This window comes from Triturus cristatus, chromosome 7, assembly GCF_964204655.1.
Source record: "Triturus cristatus chromosome 7, aTriCri1.1, whole genome shotgun sequence".
Lineage (NCBI taxonomy): Eukaryota > Metazoa > Chordata > Amphibia > Caudata > Salamandridae > Triturus > Triturus cristatus.
The window spans coordinates 1,340,174,204-1,340,190,240 of NC_140590.1; the positions used below are offsets into that span (position 1 = coordinate 1,340,174,204).

Sequence of the window (16,037 nt, forward strand, 5' to 3'; positions counted from 1 at the left end):
TAGAAAAGCTCATTCAACACCTCCCTCAACAATATAAAGACAAAGCTAATGACCTTATACAGGAAGGCAAACTAATCACTAATACATCCATAAAATGCGTGCTCAACGCAGCAGACACCGCGTCCCGCGCAGTAAATATCAGTGTTTTGCTACCCAGACATGCCTGGCTCAGGGTGTCTGGCTTTAAACAAGACAGCCTAAACTAAATCAGCCTTTTGACCTTGAGCACCTCTGTTCCTGTAGTGGACACATCTTTAGAAAAGATAAAGAAGGATACTGAGACTGCCAAGTCTATGGGAGCACTACAGTCACCCTCTACCAGAGGCTCCTTTCGGCGTTCCTTCTATAGAGCAGGCTCCAAAACAAATATACCGGATCACCCGTCCTCATCCTACAAAAGTCCCAACCAGCGCTCCTTTTCCAGAGGATACTCTAGAGGAGGTTACAGGGGAAACAAGGACAGAGGCTGGGGCAATAACACCTGCAGTTCCCCTACTGCCAAATAGTGACTTCCCTGCGCTTCCCCCGATCATCCCACTCCTGTCGGGGGACACCTCTCACAGTTCCTACCTGTCTGGGATTTCATCACAACAGACAGATGGGTAAGACAAATTATCCAGTATGGTTATTGCCTGGAACTCACTTCTACCCCTCCCAACATTCCTCCCAAACAGCGTCCAATGTCTTCAGAACACCTAACGCTTCTCAAACAGGAGGTTCTTGCACTATTACAAAAACATGCAATAGAACCGGTTCCCTTGCCTCATCAGGGCACAGTGGTCTATTCCCTCTATTTTCTAATTCCAAAGAAGGATAGCTCTCTCAGGCCAATACTGGACCTCAGACCGCTAAACTTTTACATCCAATCAGACCACTTCCACATGGTCACTTTACAAGGCGACTTTCTCTCCACCCTAGATCTAAAGGACGCCTATTTCCACATTCCCATTCATCCCGCTCACAGGAAATATTCAGGTTTGTGGTAGATGGCCAACACTCACATCATGCTGTTGGCTATATGGTGTATCATTCCACATTTACATCTCAAAAGTACTCTCCATCATCATGCAGTTTGTTGCATTCAATTTTTTATCTTTAAAAATTAAATCTATACATAAAGCTAGATGTTTCTCAGCATCGGTAAAGCCCATACGACAGGCTTTAATGTGATAAACAACATTTGTGCATGCACCGCGTGTAAACAGCATTTGTCATTTGCGGAATTTATATGTCTTGTCTCATTAAAGCCAGGCCTATTGGATTTGGTAGTATATGTTTATTTTGAACCATGTAAAAATATTCCCACCGAACAATAGTTTTTTTATACCCTGAGAAATCATTGTGCTCCCAACTTGTAAAACTAGAAAATATATTTGTAAAAACGTAACTTAAGCACCCTCCATATTGGTTCATGAGGTAGCCCAGCTGAGTGCCCAATCAATACTCCTTGATGGAACAATGTAAATTGGTGCTGAGGTCCTGCCTGCCACTTCAGGCTAAGGTGCTTTCAGACAAGAGTACTATGCACAGGGTTTGCCTTGTCCAGGGTCAGTGGCAGTCCAGTGGCTTCAATACCTAAGCGGAGGGGGTCTCAGATCAGGCCCTTGTCTAAAAGGGCGAACTGTTGACTGATATTTGGGGTGCCAACCTTGAGTTTCAAGAGACCCTCCAATACGCTGAAGGGAAACAGCCCAACCGATAGCGAGACCACTGACTCATTGTCAGTGAAATTGCTCCCCCCTCCCTCGCAGCTCCACCATTAAGTGAGGCCTGCCCCTGCACTTGCACTCTCGTGTGTTTTGGTGATCGAGGCCCTCCTCCACCCGCAGGTTTCCCTGAGCCTCATCCCTGGTGGTTCAGTGGACCTCTGTCTCCTTCCTCTCGCTCTGCTCTTTCACTCGTTTTCACTCGTTTTTCTGCCCTCTTCTATTTTTCACCTTTCTGCACTCTTCTGCATCTCTGCTTTTTTGTGCCTTATTTCTGCTTATTTTCCCCCTTTCCTTTATTTCCTTGATCCCTTATTTTCCTTATAAGGTGGCTTGTGTCGGGGTCCTCCACCAGGGTCCAGAGTTTAGTGAGGAAGGCGGGCACCGTTTCGGTGGTGATTTCCCTGTCCGCATATCTAGGATGGATGTAGCAGAGAGCTGAAAGCGATGCGTTCCAAGCCTCATGTAAAGAATAAAGTTGCAGCACGAGTCAAACAGAAATCAGTAAAACTAAATGAAGACAGCGGATCGAATGGCAAAAACATTTTTGACAGAAATGCCTGCACTTTGAAAATAAAAAGAAGCATAGCGCAACCATTGTACAGTCAAAACCTTACAAAGAATAGTTCCACCAAAGCGGATGTTCACAATATTTTGGCTACGGGAAACTGATATGAGAAGCAACGAGGAACAAGCATTGGTAAATGCAGGAAAATATGCTGCAGCTAATAGAAATGGAGGAAAAATAAGTAGCACGCACAGGAACCAATGAGAAGCCAGGAAAGAGAGTCCCTTTAACCCCTTCGATGCTCATGACGGAATGGTTCCGTCATGAGCATTGGTGCCCCTGTGCTCATGACAGAACCATTCCGTCATGAGGCCGGGGGCACGAAATCCCTCTGCTGCAGAAAGCAAAGGTATTTCTATTTAATCCCTGTGACCTTGGGAGCTGGGGAAGAGCTTCCCCAGCTCCCGAGGCCCCCTCCCTGGTTTCTGTGCCATGAAGATCAGCGCGCACGTCGCGCTATAGTCATTGCCCATGGGGGGGGGGGGGGGGCAGAAAGCCCACTTGATGCCAGGGATTTCTTTTTGCCCATTTTGTTTTAGGGCGGGGTTGCCCGAAACGGGCACGCCAATGCCCCCGCCACCATTACAGTCTTTCTGCCCCCCTGGGGGGCAGATGGGGGCAGTATCCCCCAATCTGCCCCCCCGGGGGGGGGCAAAAAGCCTACTAGAAGCCAGGGATATTTTGGGGCAAATCTGAATTAGGGTGGGGCTGCCCAAAACAGGCATACCCATGCCCCCACCCCGTCCACCACAAACATTACAGCCTTCCTGCCCCCCCTGGGGGGCAGATGGGGCAGTAGCCCCCAAGCTGCCCCCCGGGGGGGGCAAAAAGCCCACTAGACGCCAGGGATTGTTTTGGGCACATTTTTATTAGGGTGGGGGCATTGGCATGCCCGTTTTGGGCTGTCCCCACCCTAATTAAAATTTGCCCAAAAAACTATCTTGCGTCTAGTGGGCTTTTTGCGCCCCCGGGGGGCAGCTTGGGGGCTACTGCCCCATCTGCCCCAGGGGGGGCAGGAAGGCTGTAATGTTTGTTGCCAAAAACGGGCATGCCAATGCCCCCACCCTAATAAAAATTTGCTAAAAAAATCCCTGGCGTCTAGTAGGCTTGTTGCCCCCCCTGGGGGGTAGATGGGAGCATTAGCCCCCAATCTGCATCCCCGGTTGGCAAAAAGCCCACTAGTCGCCAGGGATTTTTTTAGGCAAATTTGAATTAGGGTGGGGGCTGCCCAAAACAGGCATATGCCCCACCGACTCCCCCGCAAAAATTACAGCCTTCCTGCCCCCCTGGGGGCAGATGAGGGCATTAGCCCCAAATCTGCCCCCCGGGGGGGCAAAAAACCCAGCAGACGCCAGGGATTTTTTGGGCAAATTTTAATTAGGGTGGGGGCATTGGCATGCATGTTTTGGGCAGCCCCCACCCTAATTAAAATTTGCCCAAAAAACTCCCTTGCGTCTAGTGGACTTTCAGCCCCCCCTGGGGGGCAGATAGGGGCATTAGCCCCCATCTGCCCCGCCGGGGGGGGGGGGGAAAGCCCTCTAGACGCCGGGGTTTATTTTGGGGCAAATTTGAATTAGAGTGGGGCAGCCCAAAACGGGCATGCCCATGCCCCCACCCATTCCACCGCAAAAATTACAGCCTTCCTGCCCCCCCGGCAGATGGGGAAATAGCCCCCAATCTGCCCCCCTAGGGGGGCAAAAATCCCACTAGACGGCATGGATTTTTTGGGGCACATTTTTATTAGGGTGGGGGCATTGGCATGCCCGTTTTTGGCAACCCCCACCCTAATTAAAATTTGTTCCAAAAAATCCCTGGTGTCCAGTAGGCTTTTTGCACCCCTGGAGGGGGGGGGCAAAAAGCCCACTAGTCGCCAGGGTTTTTTTTGGGGCAAATTTGAATTAGGGTGGGGGCTGCCCAAAACAGGGATGCCCATGACCCCACACCCTCCCCCGCAAAAATTGCAGCCTTCCTGGCCCCCCTGGGGAGCAGATGGGGCAGTAGCCCCCAATCTGCCCCTCCCGGGAGGGCAAAAGGCCCACTAGATGCCAGGGATTTTTTGGGGGTAAATTTTTATTAGGGTGGGGGCATTGGCATGCCCGTTTTTGGCAACCCGCACCCTAATTAAATTTGCTCAAAAAAAACTCTGGCATCTAGTAGGCTTTCTGCCTCCCTTGGGAGGCAGATGGGGGCATAAGCCCCAATTTGCACCCGGGGGGCAAAAAGCCCCCTAGTCGCCAGGGATTTTTTGGGGGCAAATTTGGATTTGGGTGGGTCTGCCCAAAACAGGCATGCCCATGCCCCCACCCCCTCCCCTGCATAAATTACAGCCTTCCTGCCCCCCCTGGGGGGCAGATGGGGCAGTAGCCCCCAAGCTGCCCCCCGGGGGGGGCAAAAAGCCCACTAGACGCCAGGGATTGTTTTGGGCACATTTTTATTAGGGTGGGGGCATTGGCATGCCCGTTTTGGGCTGTCCCCACCCTAATTAAAATTTGCCCAAAAAACTATTTTGCGTCTAGTGGGCTTTTTGCGCCCCCGGGGGGCAGCTTGGGGGCTACTGCCCCATCTGCCCCAGGGGGGGCAGGAAGGCTGTAATGTTTGTTGCCAAAAACGGGCATGCCAATGCCCCCACCCTAATAAAAATTTGCTAAAAAAATCCCTGGCGTCTAGTAGGCTTGTTGCCCCCCCTGGGGGGTAGATGGGAGCATTAGCCCCCAATCTGCATCCCCGGTTGGCAAAAAGCCCACTAGTCGCCAGGGATTTTTTTAGGCAAATTTGAATTCGGGTGGGGGCTGCCCAAAACAGGCATATGCCCCACCGACTCCCCCGCAAAAATTACAGCCTTCCTGCCCCCCTGGGGGCAGATGAGGGCATTAGCCCCAAATCTGCCCCCCGGGGGGGGCAAAAAACCCAGCAGACGCCAGGGATTTTTTGGGCAAATTTTAATTAGGGTGGGGGCATTGGCATGCATGTTTTGGGCAGCCCCCACCCTAATTAAAATTTGCCCAAAAAACTCCCTTGCGTCTAGTGGACTTTCAGCCCCCCCTGGGGGGCAGATAGGGGCATTAGCCCCCATCTGCCCCCCCGGGGGGGGGGGGAAAGCCCTCTAGACGCCGGGGTTTATTTTGGGGCAAATTTGAATTAGAGTGGGGCAGCTCAAAACGGGCATGCCCATGCCCCCACCCATTCCACCGCAAAAATTACAGCCTTCCTGCCCCCCCGGCAGATGGGGAAATAGCCCCCAATCTGCCCCCCTAGGGGGGCAAAAATCCCACTAGACGGCATGGATTTTTTGGGGCACATTTTTATTAGGGTGGGGGCATTGGCATGCCCGTTTTTGGCAACCCCCACCCTAATTAAAATTTGTTCCAAAAAATCCCTGGTGTCCAGTAGGCTTTTTGCACCCCTGGAGGGGGGGGGCAAAAAGCCCACTAGTCGCCAGGGTTTTTTTTGGGGCAAATTTGAATTAGGGTGGGGGCTGCCCAAAACAGGGATGCCCATGACCCCACACCCTCCCCCGCAAAAATTGCAGCCTTCCTGGCCCCCCTGGGGAGCAGATGGGGCAGTAGCCCCCAATCTGCCCCTCCCGGGAGGGCAAAAGGCCGACTAGATGCCAGGGATTTTTTGGGGGTACATTTTTATTAGGGTGGGGGCATTGGCATGCCCGTTTTTGGCAACCCGCACCCTAATTAAATTTGCTCAAAAAAAACTCTGGCATCTAGTAGGCTTTCTGCCTCCCTTGGGAGGCAGATGGGGGCATAAGCCCCAATTTGCACCCGGGGGGCAAAAAGCCCCCTAGTCGCCAGGGATTTTTGGGGGGCAAATTTGGATTTGGGTGGGTCTGCCCAAAACAGGCATGCCCATGCCCCCACCCCCTCCCCTGCATAAATTACAGCCTTCCTGCCCCCCCTGGGGGGCAGATGGGGCAGTAGCCCCCAAGCTGCCCCCCGGGGGGGGCAAAAAGCCCACTAGACGCCAGGGATTGTTTTGGGCACATTTTTATTAGGGTGGGGGCATTGGCATGCCCGTTTTGGGCTGTCCCCACCCTAATTAAAATTTGCCCAAAAAACTATCTTGCGTCTAGTGGGCTTTTTGCGCCCCCGGGGGGCAGCTTGGGGGCTACTGCCCCATCTGCCCCAGGGGGGGCAGGAAGGCTGTAATGTTTGTTGCCAAAAACGGGCATGCCAATGCCCCCACCCTAATAAAAATTTGCTAAAAAAATCCCTGGCGTCTAGTAGGCTTGTTGCCCCCCCTGGGGGGTAGATGGGAGCATTAGCCCCCAATCTGCATCCCCGGTTGGCAAAAAGCCCACTAGTCGCCAGGGATTTTTTTAGGCAAATTTGAATTAGGGTGGGGGCTGCCCAAAACAGGCATATGCCCCACCGACTCCCCCGCAAAAATTACAGCCTTCCTGCCCCCCTGGGGGCAGATGAGGGCATTAGCCCCAAATCTGCCCCCCGGGGGGGCAAAAAACCCAGCAGACGCCAGGGATTTTTTGGGCAAATTTTAATTAGGGTGGGGGCATTGGCATGCATGTTTTGGGCAGCCCCCACCCTAATTAAAATTTGCCCAAAAAACTCCCTTGCGTCTAGTGGACTTTCAGCCCCCCCTGGGGGGCAGATAGGGGCATTAGCCCCCATCTGCCCCGCCGGGGGGGGGGGGGGGGGGGAAAGCCCTCTAGACGCCGGGGTTTATTTTGGGGCAAATTTGAATTAGAGTGGGGCAGCCCAAAACGGGCATGCCCATGCCCCCACCCATTCCACCGCAAAAATTACAGCCTTCCTGCCCCCCCGGCAGATGGGGAAATAGCCCCCAATCTGCCCCCCTAGGGGGGCAAAAATCCCACTAGACGGCATGGATTTTTTGGGGCACATTTTTATTAGGGTGGGGGCATTGGCATGCCCGTTTTTGGCAACCCCCACCCTAATTAAAATTTGTTCCAAAAAATCCCTGGTGTCCAGTAGGCTTTTTGCACCCCTGGAGGGGGGGGGCAAAAAGCCCACTAGTCGCCAGGGTTTTTTTTGGGGCAAATTTGAATTAGGGTGGGGGCTGCCCAAAACAGGGATGCCCATGACCCCACACCCTCCCCCGCAAAAATTGCAGCCTTCCTGGCCCCCCTGGGGAGCAGATGGGGCAGTAGCCCCCAATCTGCCCCTCCCGGGAGGGCAAAAGGCTAACTAGATGCCAGGGATTTTTTGGGGGTACATTTTTATTAGGGTGGGGGCATTGGCATGCCCGTTTTTGGCAACCCGCACCCTAATTAAATTTGCTCAAAAAAAACTCTGGCATCTAGTAGGCTTTCTGCCTCCCTTGGGAGGCAGATGGGGGCATAAGCCCCAATTTGCACCCGGGGGGCAAAAAGCCCCCTAGTCGCCAGGGATTTTTTTGGGGCAAATTTGGATTTGGGTGGGTCTGCCCAAAACAGGCATGCCCATGCCCCCACCCCCTCCCCTGCATAAATTACAGCCTTCCTGCCCGGGGCATTGGCTACCAATCTGCCCCCGGGGGGTATAAAGCTCAGTAGGCGCCAGGGATTTTTTGGGCAAATTTCAATTAGGGTGGGGGCATTGTCATGTCCGTTTTGGGAAGCCCCACCCTAATTAAAATTTGCCTAATAAACTCCCTGGCGTCTAATAGACTTTCAGCCCCCCCTGGGGGGCAGCTAGGGGCATTAGCTCCCAATCTGCCCCCCAATCTGCCCCCCGGGGGCAAAAAACCCACTAGACGCCAACGATTACGCTGGCAAAGTGCCTAGCTGTCGTTTTTTTAACCCTAGCTCTGCCAGCACCTAGGGAAACCTACCAAACCCACACATTTCTGATGACTAGACACCCGGTGGATTCCAGGGAGGTATGGCTTGCGTGGATCCCCCAACGTTTCCTAACCCAGAATCCCCTGCAAACCTCAATTTTAGCTGAAAAAATCACTTTTTTCAAACGTTTTTGTGTGGGAAAGTTGTGGCATCACCGGGCTGACACAACTTTCCTACCACCCAGCGTTCCCCCTGGTCTCCCGATAAAAATGGTGCCTCACTCGTGTGGGAGGCCCAAGTACCCGCAATAGGCAGGGGCCCAAAACGTATTGAGGCGAGATTAAAATTGCCTATCACCAAACAACGTGGTTTTGCAAGGGCGGTTGCCTGGGTTTTTGGCCCCGTGCTCGGCGGCCATCTAGGGAAACCTACCAAACCCATGCATTTCTGAAAACTAGACACCCGGTGGATTTCAGGGAGGTATGGCTTGCGTGGATCCCCCAACGTTTCCTAACCCAGAATCCCCTGCAAACCTCAATTTTAGCTGAAAAAATCACTTTTTCACACGTTTTTGTGTGGGAAAGTTGTGGCATCACCGGGCTGACACAACTTTCCTACCACCCAGCGTTCCCCCCTGGTCTCCTGATAAAAATGGTGCCTCACTCGTGTGGGAGGCCCAAGTACCCGCAATAGGCAGGGGCCCAAAACGTATTGAGGCGAGATCAAAATTGCCTATCACCTAACAACCTGGTTTTGCAAGGGCGGCTGCCTGGGTTTTTGAACCCGTGCTCGGCGGCCATCTAGGGAAACCTACCAAACCCACGCATTTCTGAAAACTAGACACCCGGGGATTCCAGGGAGATATGGCTTGCGTGGATCCCCCAACGTTTCCTTAGCCAGAATTCACTGCAAACCTCAATTTTAGCTGAAAACATCACTTTTTTCACATGTTTTTGTGTGGGAAAGTTGTGGCATCACCGGGCTGACACAAATTTTCTACCACCCAGCGTTCCCCCTGGTCTCCTGATTAAAATTGGGGCCTCTCTCGTGTGGGAGGCCCAAGTACCCGCAACAGGCAGGGGTCCAAAACGTATTGAGGCGACATCAAAATTTCCTATCACCAAACAACCTGATTTTGCAAGGGCGGTTGCCTGCCCCGAGCTCGGCGGCCATCTAGGGAAACCTACCAAACCCATGCATTTCTGAAAACTAGACACCTGGGGAATTCCAGGGAGGTATTGCTTGCGTGGATCCCCCAACGTTTCCTTACCCAGAATCCCCTGCAATCCTTAATTTTAGTTGAAAAAATAACTTTTTTCACACATTTTTCTGTGGGAAAGTTGTGGCATCAACGGGCTGACACAAATTTCCTACCACCCAGCGTTTTGTGCCCTTGCCTGTCGCGGGTAGTTGGGCCTCCCACACGTGGGAGGCACCGTTTTTCTCGGGAAACCCGGGGGAACGCTGGGTGGTAGGAAATTAGTGTCAGCCCGGTGATGCCACAACTTTCCCACACAAAAACGTGTGAAAAAAGTGATGTTTTCAGCTAAAATTGAGGTTTGCAGTTGATTCTGGGTAAGGAAACGTTGGGGAATCCACGCATGCCATACCTCCCTGTAATCTCCCGGGTGTCTAGTTATCAGAAAGGTGCGGGTTTGGTAGGTTTCCCTAGCTGGCCGCCGAGCACGGGGCCAAAAACCCAGGTGACCCCCCTTGCAAAAGCAGGTTGTTTGGTGATAGGCAATTTTGATCTCGCCTCAATACATTTTGGGCCCTTGCCTGTCGCGGGTACTTGGGCCTCCCACACGAGTGCAGCACTGTTTTTATCGGGAGACCCGGGGGAATGCTGGGTGGTAGGAAATTTGTGTCAGCCCGGTGATGCCACAACTTTCCCACACAAAAATGTGTGAAAAAGGTGGATTATTCAGCTAAAATTGAGGTTTGCAGGGGATTCTGGGTAAGGAAACGTTGGGGGATCCACGTAAGCCATACCTCCCTGAAATCCCCTGGGTGTTTAGTTTTCAGAAATGTGTGAGTTTGGTAGGTTTCCCTAGGTACCGGCAGAGCTAGGGTTAAAAAACTACAGCTAGGCGCTTTGCCAAAAAAGGGTCATTTTTCACTGCGAAATTGAGGTGTGTCGCGGGCACTAGGCTGACCCACACAAGTGAGGTACCATTTTTGTATGAAGACTTTGGGGAACACGGGGTGGGTGGAAATTTGTGGATCCATGCGGATTACAGAATTTTCCACCACAGAAATGTGGGCAAAATGTGTTTTTTTGGACAATGTTTTAGGTTTGCAAGGGATTCTGGGTAACAGAACCTGATGGCAGGCAGTCAAGTCACCCCATCCTGGATTCCGCTGGGTGTCTAGTTTTCAAAAATGTATAGGTTTCTCTAGGTGCCGGCAGAGCTATGGTTCAAAAACGACACCTAGGCACTTTGCCAAAAAAGGGTCATTTTTCACTGCGAAATTGAGGTGTGTCCACGTTGCCTTTTGCGCTGTTTCCTGTCGCGGGCACTAGGCCGACCCACACAAGTGAGGTACAATTTTTCTTGGAAGACTTTGGGGAACGCAGGGTGGGTGGAAATTTGTGAATCCACGTAGATTCCAGAACTTTCCATCACAGAAATGTGAGGGAAATGTGTTTTTTAAAATATTTTTTTTGGTTTGCAAGGGATTCTGGGAAACAGAACCTGGTGGTAGGCAGTCTAGTCACCCCTTCCTAGATTCCCCTGGGTGTCTAGTCTTAAAAAATGTATAGGTTTGCTAGGCTTCCCTAGGTGCCGGCCGAGCTATGGTTCAAAAACTATAGCTAGGCACTTTGACCAAAAAGGGTCATTTTTCACTGCGAAACTGAGGTGTGCCCACGTTGAGTTTTGCGCCGTTTTCTGTTGCAGGCAGTAGGCCAACCCACACAAGTGAGGTATCATTTTTCTCAGAAGAGTTTGGGGAACGCGGAGTGGGTGGAAATTTGTGGATCCACGCAGATTCCAGAACTTTCCACCACAGAAATGTGAGGGAAATGTGGTTTTTTGGACAATATTTTAGGTTTGCAAGGGATTCTGGGTAACAGAACTTGGTGGGAGGCAGTCTAGTCACCCCATCCTGGATTCCCCCAGGTGTCTAGTTTTCAAAAATGTATAGGTTTCCTAGGTTTCCCTAGGTGCCGGCAGAGCTATGGTTCAAAAACTATAGCTAGGCACTTTGACCAAAAAGGGTCATTTTTCACTGCAAAACTGAGGTGTGTCCACGTTGCATTTTGCACCGTTTTCTGTCGTGGGCACTAGGCCAACCCACATAAGTAAGGTATCATTTTCTCAGAAGACTTTGGGAACGCGGGGTGGGTGTAAATTTGTGGATCCACGCAGATTCCAGAACTTTCCACCAAAGAAATGTGGGGAAAATGTGTTTTTTTGAATAATGTTTTAGGTTTGCAAGGGATTCTGTGTAACAGAACCTGGTGGGAGGCAGTCAAGTCACCCCTTCCTGGATTCCCCTGGGTATTTAGTTTTCAAAAATGTATAGGTTTGCTAGGTTTCCCTAGGTGCCGGCAGAGCTATAGTTTAAAAACTACAACTAGGCACTTTGCCAAAAAAGGGTAATTTTTCACTGCGAAATGGAGGTGTGTCCACGTTGCGTTTTGAGCCGTTTCCTGTCGCGGGCACTATGCCGACCCACACAAGTGCGGTACCATTTATCTCAAAAGACCTTGGGGAACGCGGGGTGGGTGGAAATTTGTGGATCCACGCAGATTCCAGAACTTTCCACCACAGAAATGTGAGGACAATGTGTTTTTTTGACAATTTTTTAGGTTTGCAAGGGATTCTGGGTAACAGAACCTGGTGGGAGGCAGTCAAGTCACCCCATCCTGGATTCCCCTGGGTGTCTAGTTTTCAAAAATGTATAGGTTTGCTAGGTTTCCCTAGGTGTCAGCAGAGCTAGGGTTCAAAAACTACAGCTAGGCACTTGCCAAAAAAGGGTCATTTTTCACTGCAAAATTGAGGTGTACCTTGTTGCGTTTTGTGCCGTTTCCTGTCGCGGGCACTAGGCCGACCCACACAAGTGAGGTACCATTTTTCTCGGAAGACTTTGGGGAACGCGGAGTGGGTGGAAATTTGTGGATCCACGCAGATTCCAGTACTTTCCACCACAGAAATGTGGGCAAAATGTGTTTTTTTTGATAATTTTTTAGGTTTGCAAGGGATTCTGGGTAACAGAACCTGGTGGGAGGCAGTCAAGTCACACCATCCTGGATTCCCCTGGGTGTCTAGTTTTCAAAAATGTATAGGTTTGCTAGGTTTTACCTAGGTGCCGGCAGAGCTATGGTTCAAAAACTATAGCTTGGCACTTTGCCAAAAAAGGGTAATTTTTCACTGCGAAATTGAGGTGTGTCCACGTTGCCTTTTGCGCCGTTTCATGTCGCGGGCACTAGGCCGACCCACACAAGTGAGGTACCATTTTTCTCGGAAGACTTTGGGGAACGCGGGCTGGGTGGAAATTTGTGGATCCACGGAGATTCCAGAACTTTCCACCACAGAAATGTGGGGAAAATGTGTTTTTTTGGACTTTTTTAGGTTTGCAAGGGATTCTGGGTAACAGAACCTGGTGGGAGGCAGTCAAGTCACCCCATCCTAGATTCCCCTGGGTGTATAGGTTTCAAAAATGTATAGGTTTGCTAGGTTTCCCTAGGTGCCGGCAGAGCTAGGGTTCAAAACCTACAGCTAGGCACTTTACAAAAAAAGGGTAATTTTTCATTGTGAAAATGTGGTGTTCTCACGTTGGGTTTTGAGACATTTCCTGTCATGGGCACTATGCCTACCCACACAAGTGAGGTAACATTTTTATCGGGAGACTTAGGGTAATTCAAATTTGTAAAGCAACTGTTATTACCTATTGACTTTCAATGCATTTCTGCCTTCCAAATGAAAGACGTGTAAAAAAGAAGTCATTTTGAAAAATGATCGATAATTCTCAAGCTAGTATGAGTATTCCCAATTTCGAGAATGTTCAAATATCTACTGTTTCCAAACTCTATAATTTGTTCCCATTTCAGAAATACACAGGTGTCTTTCATCCCGATTTTTTCATGTATACATTTTCCCACAATAATTACTATATTGCTTCTCAGTTTTTGACTCTGGGTTCGTCGGTTTCTTGGTGAACCTACAAGTCCTATATATCCCCACAAACACAAAGGTCCAGCGGATGTAACAGTATATTGTTTTCAAAGAGCTGTCATAATTAGAAGAAGTTACAGGTGAAAACGTTGACACAAAAGGCTGTTTTTTTCAACTAATTTTCAATTTTTCCTTTACTTAACTGTTAGTTTCTATAAAGAAACCTTGAAGGATCTACACAGATGACCCCTTGCTGAATTCAGAATTTTGTCTACTTTTCTAAAATGTATAGCTTTCCAGGATCCATTATTGCTTTCATACCCATTTCTACCATTAACTGGAAGGAGGTTGAAAGCACAAAAAATAGCAGAAATAGGCTATGTCCCAGAAAAATGCCAAAACTGTGTAAAAAATGTTGGTTTTCTGACAAAAGTCTGTCATTCCCTAAAAGCTGGGAAAAGGGTGATTTCAGCCACACAAACCCTTTTTTGATACCATTTGCAGGGAAAAACCCAGACGCTTTCATATGCAGCCCTTTTTTCCCATTTTTCCCCCCAAAAACTAAATTTAGCTGTATTTTGGCTAATTTCTGGTACCCCTCCTGGGGAATCCACAAACCCTGGATACCTTTAGAATCCCCATGATGTTGGAAGAAAAGGACGCAAATTTGGCGTGGATACCTTATGTCTTCAAAAAGTTACAGGGGCCTAAGCGCGCACACTACCCCAAATAGCCCTAAAAAGGCTTAGCACGGGGGGGGGGGGGGGGGGGGGGGGTAGGCCTAGCAGCGAAGGGGTTAAAGTTTATATTAAAAACAATAGAGTTCTGAAGCACAGGCAAAACCTGAAAACTGCTTAACTGGCTGCTGAGCAGCGAAAAAAGAGGGAAGGACTTTTTCTGGGAGGCTACTTTATGGACATGGATAGAGACTTGATTGGTGGATTGGTCTTATACATACGGTTATTTGTTGGAGTTTGTTCTTCATGACTCATGGGAAATGTAGTCCTGTGTCAGTGTTACTGGGTTATTGTTTTTTGTGGCTACTGAGAAAAATATACAGAAGAAAGTATGCATAATTTGAGCCTCCGGTCCTGACATAGAGTCCAGGTGCTTTTTATTGCCCCAGATAAATAACGATACTTTGGGGTGTGTTGGTTATTGGGTGCGATAAATAGCATCTATTATGAGATTCATTTGAATAAAATGCATATTTTGGTACTCATTGCACCAATAACTGCATGGTACAGTAAACACCGTACACTTTTCTCCTGTTAAATTCTGTTAGATTTTGCCTGCTGAAATTTAACGAAAGGTGAGCTATTTAAGGCACCTGGTAATAACCAGAGGTGGTAAATAGCACCCAAACTTGTAATTCTGGCACCTCTACAAACAGAGGTTTACACAGGGGTCAGAAAACATCAACACACTTGTAATCAAGGCCATAGAATAACATTATTTCTGGGAATCATGTTGTTTTTGACTCCCCAACCACTTGATGGAACACCTAATAAATACACCAATTGGAAGCCTCTTCCCCTTTCCTGTTGTTTAAAGAAGTTCAGACACAAGAAGTGTTGCCTGCAGGTAAGTATACCTGTTAGCAGTTTTTCCAAATGGCACAGAGGATGAACAGATCATGATACTCAAAACAACTCACGGTTCCATCCTCATTTGATGAGATCTGAGAAAACTTATGTTTCCCTTTCGGCTTGGCATAACTGGATCAAACATACATTTACTAAATGTCAAAAGCTAGTATTTTGAGGGCAGCATAAAAACTATAATAGCTTTTATTTAGTGGACATGTGTTTATAGCCCTAAAAAATTGCAAACAAAATATTGATGATGAAATATGTGTATTTCAAAAAGTAACAGATGTTGTTTGGGCAGGGAGTGCCTCGGGTGGCTCTGCATGTGTGGTTTGCTGACTGAACTGGAATAGGATTTGTGCCCATTCCATGGATATGTGGTGTTTGCGTGTTCCCTTCGCTTCCTCCTCTTGGATCGCGTCCTCTTCTGCGGCTCCCCACTTTTTGATTGCTCCTACCCAGGCCTCCATCGGAGGTCCCCCCGGGGCTCAACAGTGCATGGCTATAGCTCTCTTTGCCAGGAGTAGTGAAAGGGAGGTGAAGCGCACCTGTACTTTATCAGTTTTTCGTCTTTGGAACACCCCTAGCGTGCATGCCTCCCACGTATTGACCCCGGGGTGTTTGTGGTTGCACGGATTGTTTCATGGATGTAGTTCCAGTATTGTTACAACATAGGGCATCCCCAGAACATGTGTTTGAAGTCCGCTGCAGGAGCTTGGCATCGGGGACAGAGAAACTGTATTCTGGGTAGAAGCGCTGTAGTCGCTTAGGGGTTAAGTATGCCCTGTGCAAAATATTAAACTGTATGTTTTTGAATTGCGCATTTCTGGATACTTTTCTGGGGTATTCCAGAGCCTGCGCCCATTCCTTGTCGTGCATCAGCCTATCTAGGTCTTCCTCCCATGTCTGCCGCAGTGAGGTCAGTGGTTTGAGTAGTTATTCCCGAGTGGCTTTGCACAGCCATGTGACGAGATGTCTGCCCGCCCCCATACGTAGTATAGTGTGTATTACTGGGTGTGTCGGCGGTTCTCCTGCAACCAGGTCCCAGAATTGGCGGCTACTAGCCAAAAGCCGTCGATGTAATAGAAATCGGCCCGGGGGGAGGTCGTATTCTTCCACTTGCTGTTCGTAGGGTTACAATTGTCTTTCCTCAAAGAGGGATTCCCACTCCGTCAGCGATCTGTCCGTCTATACTCACATGGTTGGGGCTGTGTAATGTATTTCCCAATTAGGGAACCCCACCAACGGAAGCAATGGGGAGTATGGGGGCTTCCCCCTGGACATACGGTGTATGCGCAACATGCA

General features: G+C 49.5%; 1 protein-coding gene across 2 annotated transcripts in view; it reads left to right on the top strand.

The window, feature by feature from the left end:
* The window catches only part of LOC146811999 (uncharacterized), a 364,821-nt gene that overhangs the window by 240,526 nt on the left and 108,258 nt on the right, over window positions 1-16,037 (top strand). The gene's annotated exons all lie outside the window — the stretch shown is intronic.